Source organism: Protopterus annectens, chromosome 5.part1 (genome assembly GCF_019279795.1).
Source record: "Protopterus annectens isolate FY-2018-M chromosome 5.part1, PAN1.0, whole genome shotgun sequence".
Lineage (NCBI taxonomy): Eukaryota > Metazoa > Chordata > Ceratodontiformes > Protopteridae > Protopterus > Protopterus annectens.
The window spans coordinates 483,270,216-483,288,401 of record NC_056736.1 but is presented as its reverse complement, the minus strand read 5'-3'; positions in this window follow the sequence as shown (position 1 = coordinate 483,288,401).

Genomic DNA, 18,186 nt, shown 5'->3' with positions numbered 1-18,186 from the left:
GGTAGGGGGAGTCACAACAGCATGGGTTTGGTATCTGGCCAGGTGATTGGTTAGCTAAGCAGACCCTGGGGAAAAGGAGAGGAGGTCTTTTCATTCCCTCACATACTGCTTTTAACTAAAGAAAGATCTGGAAGGGGAAGTATGTTGATATTTTGAATTAATCGATGTGGATGGGATTCAATGTCATATGGAATCAGAAACCACAAACAGTTAAGACTTTTGGTGGTTTTAGCAGTTTTGGGGAAAAGGAGGATAGGTAGAATGTGGCCAATGATATGAGGCAACTGGATGTTAGGTTTCATTTGTTACATGACAGTTTGGTTGGACAAGGATACTGCCTTGGCCACACCACTTTTGACTTATTTTCTCACGATCTCTGAGGCACAACGTCTGTGGGGATTTAAGGATAGTTGGGGCAGGGAGTATTTTGGGGCAGAGAAGCTCGGTGTTCTTTCATGGGTCAAATGAAAGAATGGGGGAGGCATTTTTCTGTTAATGTACAGGTATTGATTATTGGGTCCATTTGGCATTCCTCCCTTTAACAGTTTTAACGTTTCTTCACTGGGGTTGTTTCCTAGGAAGTCGGCAGGGAATTTCATTTGACTCACCATTGGTCTTATCCTGGGGGAAATTCTGTGTAGAATTTTATTTCAGGAGATGATGCAAATGTCAGTTATGCATTTTTGTATAATGCAGTGAAGGTTATCTGGGAGTTTATGGACCCATGTTTGGTGAAGGTAAATACTGAATCAGTTTTTCATTTATTTCCAGTTTGAGAGGAAGAGTGGCCATTGTAGGGCAGGGTTGTTTGTGGGTTTAAATTTTACTTTGGCAATTCTATGCCAACAGGATTGTCAGTGGCCTGTGCTACTTTACGAGGTTTAGAACTGCTGTTCATTGGATGTGGCAGCAGTGGGGAGGCTGCTAGGGGTGCTATGTTATATGGATGAATTCCTAAGAGAAGTTGAAGGGTTTGATGGATCATGATGATTTTTTTCTGTCTTGTTATCCTTTTGTTCAGCAATAGTTAAGAAATGTAAAATCTGAAAATAACTCAATGATAACCCACCTTTATAGTCTGCAGAGATGTGCTCAAAGTGCACTTAATGAAGAATAATTAAGAATAAGTGATTACCTTGGTTCTCTTTCTCAACAGTGTTAGTGTCAACAGCTAGACAACTGAAATAAAATGCTTCTCTCTATGAAAATATTACACTTTTATTCAGGATACATAGCATTAAGCCTCTTACAAATAGTGCACTTAACCAGAAATCATTAATTATAGTGTATATGGAATCTTGTAAAATGTGTTTCTATGATTTAAGCCTTTGCTACCCTAGTGATTACAAGTATAACTCTCACAAGTGTTACTACATTATTCTCTGGTAGTATTTTGATTTAGTGAAGCAACATACGTGTACATAAATGTACAGTGATTATAATATTGTTAATTTTTATTGAACTTTAACAATTCTTCTCTCTCTCTCTCTCTCTTTCTATTCTGAGACCTATCTTTGCCTCCAGAACAAATGAAGACAGAGCGCCAGAGCTTTGTGGTAATTACTCTCCATAAGTATGTGGATAAGGATTAAGGGTTGTCTAATAGAGAGGGACAATACTTTCATAAAATATCTTGGATTCCAAATGGATGCTTATTTACGGGTTCCTATTACATTGTCAAATGACAACAATGTCGAATGCTCAGAAGAGCGAAATCACCACATATCGAAGTTCAGATTGCGGGATCACAGTACAGTGAAGAATGGAATATTTGCCCTTTCCTTACTGTAGTGCAATCTCTGAGTTGGTATATATATTTAGCAGGGGGGGGGGTGCAGCCCCTCACAATAAAAGCTTTGATATTTGGCAGTTTCACTCTTCTGAGCGTTCAAAGTTATTGTCATTCGACAAAGTAATATGAATCCAAATTTACATGGCAATGACTTTGAGTCAGTCCAGTGTATAGTATCTCTGCTTCAAGTATCCAACTACCCATTTAGTTTTTAGACTAGATATGACTCAAAAAAGCTTATTTCAGTGCAGATGATTGGTTTACCTCTTTTACATCCTGCTCTAACTATCTTATCATCAAGCTAAAGAACTAGTTATCCCTGGTAAAGTCATAGATTTAAAATAGCACGTGACTCAGAAATCATATGTTCACAAATAAACTTCAGTGAACTGTCCTTAAATACAAGATGAGATAAAGATCCCAAATTGTAGACCTCAAATGAATTATATTTAGTGGAAGATGCTGATCTATAACTAAATTCATAGAATTTTATTTTAAAAATGAAATTAAGCAGCCTGCTTTTTGAGGTTCCTTAATATAATCATACAATGCCTCCAGTGTATAAAAGTGTTTCTTAAAGTTTTGAGTCAGAGATAAGCCTGGCTAGAGACATGGCAGTTAGAGTATGACTTATAGATCTTATAGTGGTGTTTTTTTTTCCATGAGCTGTAACTTCCCCATAATTTATGTGATGCTCTAGAACATAGTGTATTGGTTTATACCTGTAGGCCTTTGATCCCAAATGAATGCATTTGTAAATCTGTCTTTCCAGCCATATTGATAACTATAGTCCCCTCCTCTGATTTATTGTATTCTATTAGCTCTTCATCATCTTTACATTATTTAGTCTGTTGCTTCTCCTGAGAGGACTATCCTAGCAATTAGCATTTCATAACTGCCATATGTTGCCGAGATGATGAGTCATCACACAAAGCAGTAGCAGACAGATTACATGTATTGGATAACTATTATACTCTGATAGTTGCTTAACTATATATTGTTTACTGCATATTGTTTTTTCATATGGTATGTGTATCTAATACTGTTATTCTCTGAGATTTATTCTTACAAGAGCTACTGCTGTACATATGCGTGATATGAATATTAAAGGGTATGGTTGTATGAAATATGGAACCAGTTGCTTGTGATAACCATGCTACTTACAGAGTTGATGTGTTCCATTTTCATTATTTCTTACCCTCTACTATCACCCTCAGATAATTCTTAATTGTTTACTATCAGAACTAGTCCCTTTCTCCTACCACTGGCAAAATCCAAGGCTTTGCTCTTCCTTTCCTAAATCCATGCTGAAGGAGTCTGATTCTACGCTCTTGTTGACAACTAAAGCCGAGTTCTTTCAGCAATGTTAGACTTTGCTGATGAACATTTGCTTCTGTAGACTAGTCCTTGCACTCTGTGTCCTTAAACTGCCTGATAGTTATCATACCAATAAAAACATTAATACTAGTAAATGTAGTCTGCTGTGGTTCCTCTGGTGGTCTCATAGTTTACAACCCTTATATGTTGTATGTCCATACCATATTTGCAGGCTCTCATCATGTTATTTAATCTCTCTGTTTCCTTGCTGCATACCTTCCACAGTCAAAAGTAGGTGTCTGCTACTGCAACTTGGAAAAATTTGCAGTGTTATGGGCTCACTCTGTCCTCTGTGAAGCATTTCCTACAAGCCTGCTGTACTCTTTCCAGTAAACTCCCTCTATTTTTGTTTTCTTTATTTTTATCTTATAACATTTTTACTTTGATAATCCACTTTATTTTCAAAATGCTGAACAGCTGGCTGACAGAGTATAGCTTCACACTGATTGGCTGCTGCAAGCACTTGCTTTGAGGCTGGTTTCACTCCCCTCCGACCTATTTCCATTCCCCCAGGATTGTCCTGCACCCACTATCCAATACCAGCAAATCCAGATCAACATAAATTAGTAGAATAATCACAACTAATCTCATCCTAAATAATGTTTGACTCTAAACCAATCAGCCATTCAGCCTATAACCTCTCTCATGATTACAATATTTGAAAATAAGCATTTATTTCACAGATACAATGTAACCCAGCTAACAACATCCATCACTTAGGAATCATCAATTTCTAATGCTGCATGGCACAAAATTCAGTAACCTAAGCAGTAGCAACATATTTCACTCATTATTGCAACCCTCCTTGCACAGTCATCCTTAGACAGACAATAATTTCTTTCCTATATGCCACACACTATATCTTTCTTTTAGTTATTTCAACATGCTATCAAATCTTGAGAAATACAGATTCCTTCTGTTCTCCTACAATGTCTGCATAGCTTGCATTATTCCTTTTATCCCTTATTACCCTATTTCTGTTAGATAACGAATACCTCAGCCATTCACCTCCCACTATCACAACTGTAAGTATCCTACTGTAGTAAAACATGTCTAGTCTGCATTAATGCACATTCTTTTTGTATAACAATAACTAAGTACCCAACCCCTTTATAACTGTACCCTGCTGTGATGTACCGCCTATTTAATCTCCCTGGTAAATTATTCCTACACAATGATAGATGCTTCAATCTCCTGAAAACTAGCCTTCAACTATTAACCACCCATTGATATTGCACTATAACATGCTACATAGCCTGGGCATACCTTTACTCTGCATGTAACTATTTCTTACTTTATTTTTGTAGTAAGCAGCCCAGCCCACTTGTACTTCTTTTGTGTGCTCATACTCCTCCTATTCTACTCCCTCAAATAAAGTATTACCCAATCCCAAATATGTCATTTTATATAATACCATGATTTTTCTCTTATTTAATGCATCTTTTTTTACTCTAGCATACATCATATCCTATCTCCTACCCATCTATTCCCCACTGCAACCAGCATGCACCACCACCAACATCCCTTAAATCAAACTACTACCTTATGTGCTAATAAACCCAGTGCATATAACATATATACTACTTTAAACCAAAATATATATTAAACAAAAATATAATCAACACTCAACTCTAATGAGAAGTCAAAACCAGAATATAACTATAAACAACCAATTACTTGATCGTCTCTACCGTCTTCCTCTCTGGAGATACACATCCAAACTCTGGTCCCACAAACAATGCCATCAACACCAGTCCTGCAAAGAATATTAATTCTAAAATAAGGCCAAATGAAAAAAATAAACAATGGGCCAGATTCAATAAAGCCTGCACTAAGTATACACAATGTGTATTCAAGAACATACTTATCACATTTGTTGTGCTTTCTAGTGACTCAGAAAGATTACACTAAATATACATGTAGTCTACACTTTGTGGTAAATGTTATGACCCCCTGCAAATATTTAAAGCTGCAAGAATATTAGTAGGAAATCTAAAGTTAGGAGGAAGAAGGTGTGAATTATGTTTGTTGACTGTTCCTCAGAACGATGTGCACTTAGTGTACATGTTACGGAATCCCAGGGAATATCTCCTCTACTCTCAGCACATAGAATATCAGTATTAAAAGTTTTTGCAAGAAAGTTTCTGAGCTATATTCCTAGATAGCTCAGCACATACTACAAAACATAGTACTCACTGAAACATTTCAGACCTGAAACTAAGGAGGAACTGGTAGGTATGCTGGTGCCAGGACTGGAAAAAATGACAGTGTGGAATCTTCAAGACGTGAAAACATTCTTATAATGGGGTTAAGCCAGGCTCAGGAGGAGGATGGCCCCCCTGTTGTAGAAAGAAGTAGCAGTCCACTAAAATCACAAAAACTGATAAGCCAAAAAACAGCCATAAAGAAGACAGAGTGGACTATTGAGGATAAGAAAGAAATCATGTACTACTACTATTATGCAAGAAGCCCAGAATTTCTAAATAGAAGATAGTTGAAAAGACTAGGAGACAAATTAGAGGAAAGAAAAATACTCACACTAGAAAACCTCTGAAAAGATTAAAATGCAAATTTATGTTCATTAGTATAACAGATTCATGAAAAACGTATAGACCAAGTAACCTTGGGCAGTTTGGAAAAAGAAACAATTGTGGAAGTGTGAAAATATAAAGTACAAAGCCTAGAGAATTTTGAAAGGTATAAAAGAAAATGGAAATTGGAAAGAAAGAGAGCTCTGATACAGTGTAATATTTATGCAAAGGAAAAAGCCAAACTAATTGGTACAAAAAAGCAGCTCCAAAGATACTTGAAGAGAAATACAGGCAAAGGCACACAGATAAGGAACATTTCACAAAACAAAAAATAGATCACAAAGGGGACTGTAGAGCAGAAAATTATTAAAGTAGAAGTTAAACAAATAGAAACTGAAGTTAGGGAATACCATCAAAGTGAAGCATTTAGTGTAGAAAGTCCAACACAGGTTATGTCACAGCATGATGACACAACTAAGGAGAAACAGTTGGAATGGAGATATCTGAAGAGAAAACATGGACATGTGAAAAAGAGATTTTATATGGTGCAACATTTATGCAAAGCTGAAAGCAAAACTAACCAACCAAAGATATTTGAAGAGAAATACAGACAAAGGCATCAGAATATGAAAACTTTTACAATACTAAAAATAAGAAAACAAAGGTAGACATTACAAAACAGGATTAATAATGGATAGGTTAAAAAAAAACAAAAAAAAAACAAAGTTATGAATTACCTGCAAAGTGAATGATTTAGAGTAGAAAATCCAACTCTGGTAGCATCACAGCATGATGGAAAAGTGAGCCCCAGATTAAGGAGAGACAGGTGGAATGGGAAGCATCTGATCAGTTGCCTCATGAAGATACTTTGGAGCTTTCAGTAGGAAACCAGTTCAACAGTTGGAGTTGCACAGCAAAGGAAGGAGCAGGAACAGGAAAGGGTGGTAACTCTGATGCAGTCAATGTTGTGAAGTGATAGGCCAATACGTTCCCAGAAAACAGCAACAGATGACACAGGATGCAGCTGATTAGAATATGTCACATGAAGATGTTCTGGAACAGAAAATGGAGAATAATGAGCATGCCCTTAATTTAGAAGAAAAAGATCTAAGGGAAGAATTTCTTGATTTAATAGAGATAGATAGACCTAGTAAGATAGATTCATAGGTTCATAGATTCATAGACGGTTACTAGGCTAATGGCTCTAGAGCCCTTACAATCCTTGCCATATTCATCCTGAGTTCCCCAGTCATTGGTGGTGAGTTGAGTGAATTTCATACAGGTAAAGGTCTATGGCATTTAATAATGACTTCATCTGTCCAAGAGAAATGTGGGTGCCACCCCAGGAGTGAATTTACCGTCACTCATCCATTGATCTAGGTTTCATTTGAAGAGGGTCATGGAAGAGCTCTGTTTCATGTGAATTTGAAGCTTGCTCTAGAGAATTGGCAGTCTCTGGGAAATATATATATCTCTCCAGCATGACCTCTTCATGTCAGGGTCTAAGTTAAGATCCCTAAAGTGATTGACCCTTGTGCAGTTTAATTTACGAATGTGCAGTATTTCCATCAGGGCCGGGTTATAGATTGCCCTGTAAGGCAGGCACAGGCCACGCTTTAGCAATCTATAAGAGACAGAATACAATGATAAGGCTTTCAGTATTTCACATAAGACGTTTGTGTAACTTGTAATTTCTTGGTGAGAAATCCTTGTGGTCTCTCCAATTTTTGAAGGTGTCTAGTGACGTACATGCAAAACAAAGTATTTTATTCCATTATCAGTCTGATGAAAACCAAGTATGATGTAATTATAACATCCTTAGATCTAGATGCACTGGAAGAACTAGATAAAACAGATGAACATGGTAATCAAGACTAGTGACAGGAATTCATGTGATAAAACAGAAGTAGATAGGACATATTACTGTGCAACAAAATTAATAACAGATAAAGTCTTACCACAAAAATATAGGGCAGTAATAGAAAGGAAGGGAATAAATCAAATGTCATCATGAAGTAGAGAAAACTATAAAGCAATTAAAACAATAACTCACTGTTAGAAGGGTATAGAAGAGGGAACAGATCAGCAAAAATACTTAGAAAGATAAATGTGATAAAAACAAAGTGCAGCATTACAACAAATCAGGATCGATTGTACACTAGTACAAATAACAAACTAACGATATCAACACAGGCAGAAAACTTAGAAGATATGCAGACAGTTATAAAAGAAAAGTACCAAGATGAGCAATTGATGATCCAAAAAAGATTTATTGAGAATTGGGAAATAAAGTAAAAGGTATAGAAACACCACCTAAAAAGAAGAAATAGAACCATTTTGGAGAAATATTTATAAAGACTCTGTGAACCATAACAAAGATGCTTAATGTATAGAATTAAAAGAAGCAGTAAGAATTTCAAATGTACAGGTTATGAAATGGGATGAAGTAACAGCCAGAGAAATGCAAAATTAAGTAAAGCTCCTAAATGGAAAATGCCAAGCCTGGATACAGTACCTAACATCTGGGCTAAAAGTGCTAACATTGTTACATAAAGATTTAGCTCGGAGTAAGAACTGCTTAAATGCGTACCCAAAACAGACACTAATCTATTTAACAACAGGAAAAATTACACACCTCCTTAAGATAGAATGTGTAAGTTACCCCAAAAACTACAGATCCATAAATTGCATTCCAACAATGTGTAAACTATATAATGGAACTGATACTATCAGAGTTTATAGCCATTTAGAAGAAAACTCAATCACAGCAATTAAGGGTGTGAAAAGAAAGTCATATGGAGGAAAGGATCATTTGTTGTTAAATAAAGTCATAATGGAGAATTGTAAAATTTGGCTTCCAGACAACAACAAAGTGCAAAGACATCTCATCTTCTTTTTGTGGATGACTTAAAACTGAATAGTTCATCTGATGAGGAGCTGACAGCGTAACTGGAAGTGGTCAAAACTTTCTCAGATTATAACTCAAGGAATGTTGTTTTGATAAATGTGCAAAAGCAACATTTAATGCAAGAAAGCTGCAGCACAAGGACTATATCAGTCTGTGACAGGAATGTGATATAAAGGAACTTGAGCAGGAGTGAGTTTATAAATATTTGCAAATTGATGGAGAATAGACAATAAAAAATGCAAAGATGTGAACAAGACCCAGTGAAGAATATTTTTGAAGATGAAATTTAATGATGAAAAAAGCCCTGGAATCTAGGAACAAAGTCCAAGCTATAAACCAGTTTGGTCTTCCTGTTGTAACTTTTAGTGTTGGGGTGATTGACTGGCTCCAAAGGTACTGGATCAGCTGGACAGGAAAACAAGAAAAATGCTTAATACTTATCAGATGATATATAAAAATCAGTCTATACCAAGGTTATGTATCCCTTGCTCTGAAGGAGGCAAGGTCCTCCTCAAAACTGATTACTTCTATAGATCTGCAGTTGCAGAACTGCATACATATCTGTTGACCTCATTAGATCCAACATAGTGAAATTATCAAACATAAACAGAACAAATCCAGGATGACTTCCCTGCTTAATTTAGCAGAAGCATATTATTGTCAAGTAGAAATAGAAACCATACCAGAAGTAAACAAAAATCAGGCAGCAACTGAATGCGCCAAAAGAAAGAATATAAGAAGAAGGATCAGATGAGAAGGCAAGAAATGTTTAAAAGGCATAAATATAGTTAAACATACAGAAAACTCCTGGGCAACAACATCATGTTGATAAGGATTGGATGCAACAATAGTTAAGGAGAGGTGAAGTTAAAAAAGATAAATGGTTAATATCAGCAACCCAGAATGGTGGACTGCATACACATTGGCTTGAAAAGTCCATTAAACATGTTGGGAAACAGACAAATGCAAGGTTCTGTAAAACATAACTGGAAACAGTCACCCATTTTGTTGGTGGATGTAATACACTGATGGGAGATGGCCTGCATACTGAAATGCATAATAGTGTGGCAAGACTGCTGCATTGGGATTGTGCAAACATTACAATATTCAAGTAGCTGAGATGCACTGGAGACATGAGCCACAAAGCATTATGGAGAATAATGAATGGGATTACCCATTACCAGCAGTTCAAAAAGTAGATGCGAGAAAAACAGCTATAGTGTTCTATGAAAAAAAGACAAAAATAGAATTGATTGTTGATGTTACATCCCATGATTATAGTGTCATATGCACAGAGAGATACAACATAATAAAATATTAGGATTTGCAGGCAAAACTGAGGGCAATGTGGAAGAAGAAATATACCCCGACATTTCCAATAGTAGTAAGAGCAATGGGTCTCATAAAAAATAATTTATTTAGATATGGTACCGATATATTAATGTTCAAATGGCAGATTTTACTTAACGCTGCTCACTTCCCATGACTTAATGATATGATATCAATTAGTAGTTTGTTGACTTTAAAAGTAGACAGGGTTTAAAACTAGTTAGGGCCCAATATGTTTGGTGGACTAAAATTTGAATTAAGAAGTTGTCCATAACATATATATTTTTTCATCTTAGAAAAATATATTTTTCATTTTAGAAATATTTTAGACTGTATAATTATCTGTGTAATTGCAATATTATAAAACATGCGTGTAGATGTATTTAAACAGTTTTAGATACTTTTTGGGGTTCAAAAATGGGGGTATTATGTGTTTCATGACTGCTTATTATGTGTTCCATGACTGTTTATTAATGAATTATTAATGATTTATTAACTATTCATTTTTAAATGTTTGAAAATATTAGATTGTTTTATATTATTTTATTAATAGTGGATAGGGACTTCAAACTGTATTTGTGCAAAATTAATATTTTTAACTATAGAACTGAAATTATTGTTTTTTGATAATGGTATTCGGTATATAAGAAGGATGTATATAATGGATAGTATCTGATGAAGTTCCATTGAGTAAATAAAGGGAACAAAAGCCCTTATTTATATACCTTGTATCCCAGTTTTGTGTGCAGCAGTAAGACCTTGCTTTATTTTCGTTTGAGTCTTTTTTGTTACGTGGTTTTGGAATTAGTTGAACTACACAGAAACATGCATATCACACATGTAAATACACTTTGCTAACCATTGCGCAAACCCTCTTCCCATTGCGAAATGAAAAATTAAACATCATTATGTATTATTGCTGTTTACTGTCCATGTATTGTCTATGACTGGACATGACATGTAGAAACATTAAAACTGAAGGCTCTAACAAACACTATGTCACATATTTACAATACATCCATGTGCTGCCACCCCACCAAACACTGCAACCCAGGTGCCTCAGCACTTTTTCTGCACATATATAAACCACACTACAAAGTATAATATCAAATGTTGTGTGATATGCAATGCACATCAATCTTGTAACATGCAGAACTACAACTATTGACACATATGCCTAAAAATCCTTTCCTACAAGGCTAGGGAAGGAATCAGCATGGACCATATCCAGAGGGAGGTTCTATATTCCATTATCAAGAACTGAAGTCAGCGAACACATGTTCGCCAACCAATAAACAGCAAATGGCAACTGCAGAGAATTTTTTCCTATTAGAAAAAAATTGCTTCGCCATCATAGGGAATTTGCTCTTTTCCCCACTGTAGTGTGATCTTGGAATTGGTTTATATAGTTGGGGGGGGGTGCAGGACACAGCTTCCTACATTGGCGGGTGTGGAGGGCAAAGCTCACCACTTTGATAGGTTTGGAATACTGTCTTGTTTCTGCTTGGCAAGCAATTTTTCCCCTAGGAAATATTCACTGAAGTGGCCATTCAAAGAAATGACAGTTCTCTGTTTAGTGGTTGGCAAACTTGGGTCTTGTATGTCATAATATAGCCCACCACAGGGAAGTAGGTGACCTTCAACACACTTGACTCAACCTATTTTGTTTTTGTCAAGGATAAATCTTGTTTAGTGAAGGTTGTGGATTTCTTTGATACTGACGTCAAAGACCCAGATGAGGGATGATAGCACATACCACCTATGTTGACTTATCCAAGGCCATTAATATTACCACCGTTCATGTATCATAGTGAAGATCTCCCATGTGGGAATGAAGCCATATAGTAGTAGATGGATAGCCACCTGGTGCAATGACATAACACACATTCTCTTTGTTGGGGATTGCACTTCCATCACTAACCACTTACCATTAGAATACCACAAAGATATGTTCTGGGCTCTTAGCTGTTTGCAAGCTACTTCCCTGAAGTGCAGATAATGGTAGATGTCCTGTGGTTTACCAAGATTGCAGACAAGTGACAACTGGATGCACTCATATAAGTCCTTCAATGATGGTAACATATTATAGAATGGGCTGACACACACAAATGACTGGTGCCAAACTTAAAACTGAACCTTAAAGCACACAATGCCTCATTGTTCCCTATGCCAATAAAGTACTGCTGCTAATTATGATATGCATAGCATCCCTCTAAGCTCAAACACTGTGTTGTGAGACTTGGGAACACATGTTGATAGCAATCTACATTTTCATCATTATGTATCTATTGTGGTGACACGCACATTCTGCATTCAGCCCATCATGCATATGGACATCACATCCAAGACAAGGGTCATCATACCTCTTCTGTACTCTACCATTATCAGACCACTAACTGAGTACAGTGCTCCCTTCTGTGTGTACCTCATTAGACACCTGCAGCAATTGTAGAAGACACAGGTGTATGCCTGGGAGAATCCAGGGCCTCCAAACATGACCTAACTGGAAATATTGACAGACATGTCACTGTACTCAGTAACATGCAGGCTGCTGAGAGGTGACCTATGCCTGGCCTACAGAGCAACCTTAGAACCTGCCCTACTGGAAATGCTGTACATCTGCAAGTCTAAAGAGACAAGAGTAAATTGCCCTAGGGTTCTCAACATAGCCTGTGACATAAACAGAACATGCTGGGGAGACAGATATAGCCCCAACAATTTAACCCCTGTGTTTTAGGCTTCCATTGCATGTGGAGTAGTGCTCCTCAATGACATTGTTCAAGTACAAGCTTGACTACTGTTTAAGTGATTGTAAAGTCACCTCTGGGGTCCCGCATGGACAGGACAAGTAGGTGCTCCTCACAAAATCACTCTGCTAACAAAGAATATCTAACTATGCTCAATAAGGATACTTGTGTTTTTACATAGCTAGGCTTCTATGCACCCTAGGGCCATTAGGCTAGTATCCTCCTATGAACCTATGGAGCTATGAATATATGCAGGCCTCCCAGCATTGTGTCTCCCACATGGCCTGCTGATGTTATCTACTAGAAGTTCGCCTGTATTTTTATAAAAGTCAGACTTGTGCAGTGGTGCTTATGTAAGTATGTAAAGTACTGTGCTCTGAGTCTGTGTACTTAGGTAAATAGGTAGGGGTTCTATTCTCACTGTAGTCAATGGTGTGTGTGTGTGTGTGTGTGTGTGTGTGTGTGTGTGTGTGTGTGTGTGTGTGTGTGTGTGTGTGTGTGTGTGTGTGTGTGTGTGTTTGACTGGTATCTGCCTATACAGAAGAGCAGATATGTGTATCCCACAGTTACTGCTCCAATGGCATGGACTGCCAGTATTTTGATACTTGCAGATGCCTACACATCCATTTCATGCAGCCAACCCAGCATCTTGTCTCCCACATGGCCTTCTGATGTCATCTACTATAAGTTCATCTGAACTCTTGTAAAAGTTCGACTTGTGCCATGGTGCTTGCATAAAGTATTGTGCTCTGTAATCTGTGTACTTAGATAGTTAGGGGTCCTGTTCTCACTGCACTCAAGTGTGTGTGTGTGTGTGTGTGTGTGTGTGTGTGTGTGTGTGTGTGTGTGTGTGTGAGCTGATGCTTGACATTACAGAGTGCATTTTACACCACCATATGGGACAATGTTATATTCTCCTCAACAGACACTGCCGACGTCATTAGCTATAAAGTGTTGTCTGAGACACTCCATGTCAGACATGAGTTATTAATACTTGCATAAAGTACTGTGTTCTGTAGTCTCTGTATTTAGATAAGTAGCGGATCTATTCTCACTGAAGTCGTGTGTGTGTGTGTGTGTGTGTGTGTGTGTGTGTGTGTGTGTGAGCTGTTGCTTGACATTACAGAGAGCATTTTACACAACCATGTGGGACACTGTTATTACCGTATTCTCTTCAGCAGACACTGCTCATGTCATCAGCTATATCAGATTTTTGGATATGTAGTCCTCCCACCAGAGCAGAGTCAGAGACTGGCTTGGAGGCCAGATAGAACTCACCTTATCCTATACAATAAAGATTACAGCAACATGGCTTTTAATCTATAGACATACATCTTGGCATGGTGTGTAGGCCCTGTGTTGTCTTGCTGAGAAAGCTCTGTGGTTTCACCAGCTACTGCATGTGTCTTGTGAGGTACATGCTAAATAGAGAAGTATACTCTATTAGTATTCTGATAAGGTTTGACTACAGTGTTGTCATACAATCCTATGATCTCAATATGATGGAGTAACTTATGGTGTGCACATTATAGCTTTCAATACCAGTGAGGAGAAGTGGTGGTCAAAGTTCAGATTGCTATCTGTATGTGCTCCCAGTGCTTGCATCTATAGGATGCTGCATAGCAGGACTGCTGTTAGTACTCTGATTAACGTGGAATTTAATTTTTCAGATGGACAACATAACAAACACATATTTCTGCATTTATATGTAGATCGTGTGCCTTTGTCATGATTAAATTGTCTCTGCAACTCCTCTTCCTGTACTTTATTATCATTATTTATGGACTTAATAATTGCACACAATATGCAAGAATCAGCAAACGTGGTAAGCCAAATGTCATATACTTTAGCCTGAACTGTCAAATAGAGTCCAAACAATGAAGGGCCAAGCACAGATCCATGGGGTTTGCCAATGGTGACAGCTATACTGGTACAGGTTGCTTCGGCAACTTTCACAGTATGTGTTCTGTCAGTGAGCCAATTAGTTACACATCAACTGATGTAAAGGTTAATCCCCTGCTGGTAGGGTTTCCTCAATGATCCCTACTCATGGGGGATTGTGTCAAAACATTAGGCCAGATCATGATAGGAACTGCCTTACCTTCATTCAGGTCTATTACACAGAATAATTGGGATGTGACAACATCACAGATCACCTATGGTGTGACTCACCACATAAATCTTCCTGATAAGGTTGAATATACAGTTCAACACACCCTCCACATGGCTTATGTTCCCATACAAGGGTGTACATCAACATGCATCCCCCTGAGTTCGGGGACAGCATCTGGCGCATGCATGTATAGTGACATCCTGACTCTCCTCGACTGTGGGGTAGACCAACGTGTCATTATGGATCTCTTGTACATGTACACTAGTAATATTACAGCTTTGTGCAACAGTCCTGTTTGAGTTGTTAATGTTACATCAGGTCTGTTACATCTGATAGATGTCTACAAAGATGTCAAGAGCATGTATGATGACAACAGTATCATCTTGTGAAACTTGACCAGGTGAAGTCATCTGACACAAATCCACACTGAGATATTCAATCAACACTGCCATATGTGCTCATAAACAGCTTTATCATCAAAATGGCAGACCAGTGTATCCCATACATGGCATCCCACTATGTTGAAATGTGTGATGTGACCTATATCTCATATCCAGTGATCAGGTCTGTAAATTATGTCTGTCTTCTAGACCCTTTCCTGCTTATTAGCTATGTGATGGACATCACAGATGACATACACATGCTGAGTCCAAACAGCTGTCTGTAGGACTACAGATTGTGGGCAATCATTGACTCCAACTGTGATATTAATATAATACAGATGGTATCAACACATACCAAAAACTGCTGCTACAGCTATGATCACACCTGCATTGACAAGAAACAAAGGATTGATTCAGGACACAAACACACCACCCAAGTAAAATGTGGACGTTGCACCCTATAATCAGAGCAATAAGCATGTGACCCGTGTCTTGGGATAGATGGTAAGTGGTACATCCACCAGCATGTGGGCACAGTGCTTTCTAATCCCTTGAATGTAATACACACACTGGGTATGTGAAGGACATGCACATCAGAGGCCATAATACCTTTATGGGTCCCAGCCTTCATCACACCAATAACTGTGTACAATGCACCCTTCTTCATGTACCTGCCTACACATCTTCCAGTAATGTGTAACTGAAGTTTACCACCTTTGTCACAGTGGAATTTCACACAGCTTATTGGCCATGCTTATGTGTTTTTTTTTTGTGGAATATACACAACTGTCTGATGGTGCGTAACGCCAATCAAGTTGTTATACCACCTGCATCTGTGCTACCTGTTCTGTTTATGTGCACACCGCATACACTACATACATAGGTGTTTGACAACATTAATGGCATGTATATCATTTGTGACAGTGTGGATTGTGTGATATAAATATGCCATACACACAATACAACTAGCTTGTATTGCCCATACTTTTGCATACAGGTGTAGCAGTGTCCTTCTAATACCTCTAGCAGACGTTATAGTGCCAGGATAGTGTGCATGGTTACCCCCATAGTGTGGATGTATCATAATAGCCGTTCAAGTGTGTGCATGTGCAGACTCATCTCTTATCAGTTTACATCACATATGTTATGTCACAGTTGTGGGATTACTGGTGATATTATTCTGATATTGTCCATGATTTTGGTTGGTTCTTGCAATGTTTTACATGATCCTTTACCTGTGCCCACCTTGCTGAGAGTAGACTCATAATAAGGCATATCAGTTTGCACAACTTCACAGTATGGACCCTACCCAAATTGAATGTCAGATCCCTGGTAGATTCCCTCTGCATTATTAATGTAAGGATGATTATCTTTCACAGATATCCTCCAGATTGCATTGTCACCATGTGCAACTGTCACATAAAACAAATTTTCACTGCACAGTCACTACTGTACCACATAGATATGTGATTGGTGTTGCTGCTATGACAATCTTCTATTGACATTCCCTCCTCTGCTACACATTGGGTAGTTTCACCTGTCCTCTTTCCCTGTGTTCATTCATACAAGTCATCTGAGTGTCCCTATTCAATAAATACACTTCCTCTGAGTGATCATTTTACATGGCAGTCCATGTCCTGCTACAGATCATTAACACAGATTCAGTACAGAATGTCAAATACGGGATATCACAATACTCTGCACTATAGTTACACTGTCCTGTACTGTGTTTGGACCATACACTTCACATTCATAACTCTCAACTGTCCAGATATTCACAGGCTGTCCAGATGTTTTCCTTATCAAATCTGTGGCTTTCTGCTATATCACTGGAATGACCTCTGGACTGATGTGACTCAATATTACATTTCAGTACATACCTCTCAACTGTCCTGACTTGTGCAGAATGTCAACTTTTTGTCTTACATTTGTAATCTTTTCTTCAAAATATTTGGTTTGCTGGCAAATCACTGGCATGTCATTGTGGACTGAAGTCAGAAACTGATGACAGACAAACTTCACGCTCTTCAAAATGCTCATGCTACTGTACAGCCTATAATTCTATCAACTGTTTAAGTTTGAAAGAGCAATATTACAAATGTGTCCCTATTTTGAGCCATTGTCCCCCCCATTATTTATGGCTTTGTCCAGAGTTCTTGCTGAAAGAGTTTGACAGGTATGTTTGAGTTTCATTCTACCGCATTTCTATGTGATATCTATATCTATGTCAAATATGTCCCTCCCTCTTTCTGGTTATTTGTCCCTTCATTATGTTGGCCTTTGTGCAGATGTGTTGTACTAACAGACTGACAGCTGTCTGTGAACCGTGTGTGATTGTTGTGGCATTCTGGGCAAATCCGAAACTGTTGGTGCTCTGCTTTGCACGGAATTGATATCCACATTTGGTTACATGGTTTCCTGGCCAGTAACACTGTTGCCAGCCATGAAACCTAGCTTAGACATGCCACGCACAATTAATAGGCATTGCACACTACACTATGGTGTTCTGATATGTAAACTCTATGTAGGCTTCGCGCAGAGCCTACAGGGAGTTTATTGATCAAATCCCAGGGAGTGTTATTCTTTTTATTTAGGATTAAAAAAAACACACATATTTATTAAAGTTCTACTGGAATTTAGATTTCACAACTTTATAATTTTAGTAAAAGCAAAAATGTGTCCACAATGTTCAGTCAGCTTTGAAGGAGCTATTTTCAAATGTCTATATAAAATTCTGTTGTCAAATTAAGGGATTGTCTTGTACAACAATACTGTGTTTTTTTTTCCATTCATGTAGACACTTGATCTTTATAATTGTTAAGCAAAGGACTTACATACACAAAGGCAGATATGATAATAAAGCAAGATAATGATGCGAAATCACAATTAATTTAAAATGCAGTGGCATTTGGAATTTGCCTACACAAACGTTCATTTATTATCAAGAAAAACTGCAATCATCTGAAAAACATTTTCTTGGAATTAAGAGAATGCATCCTTAAAGCA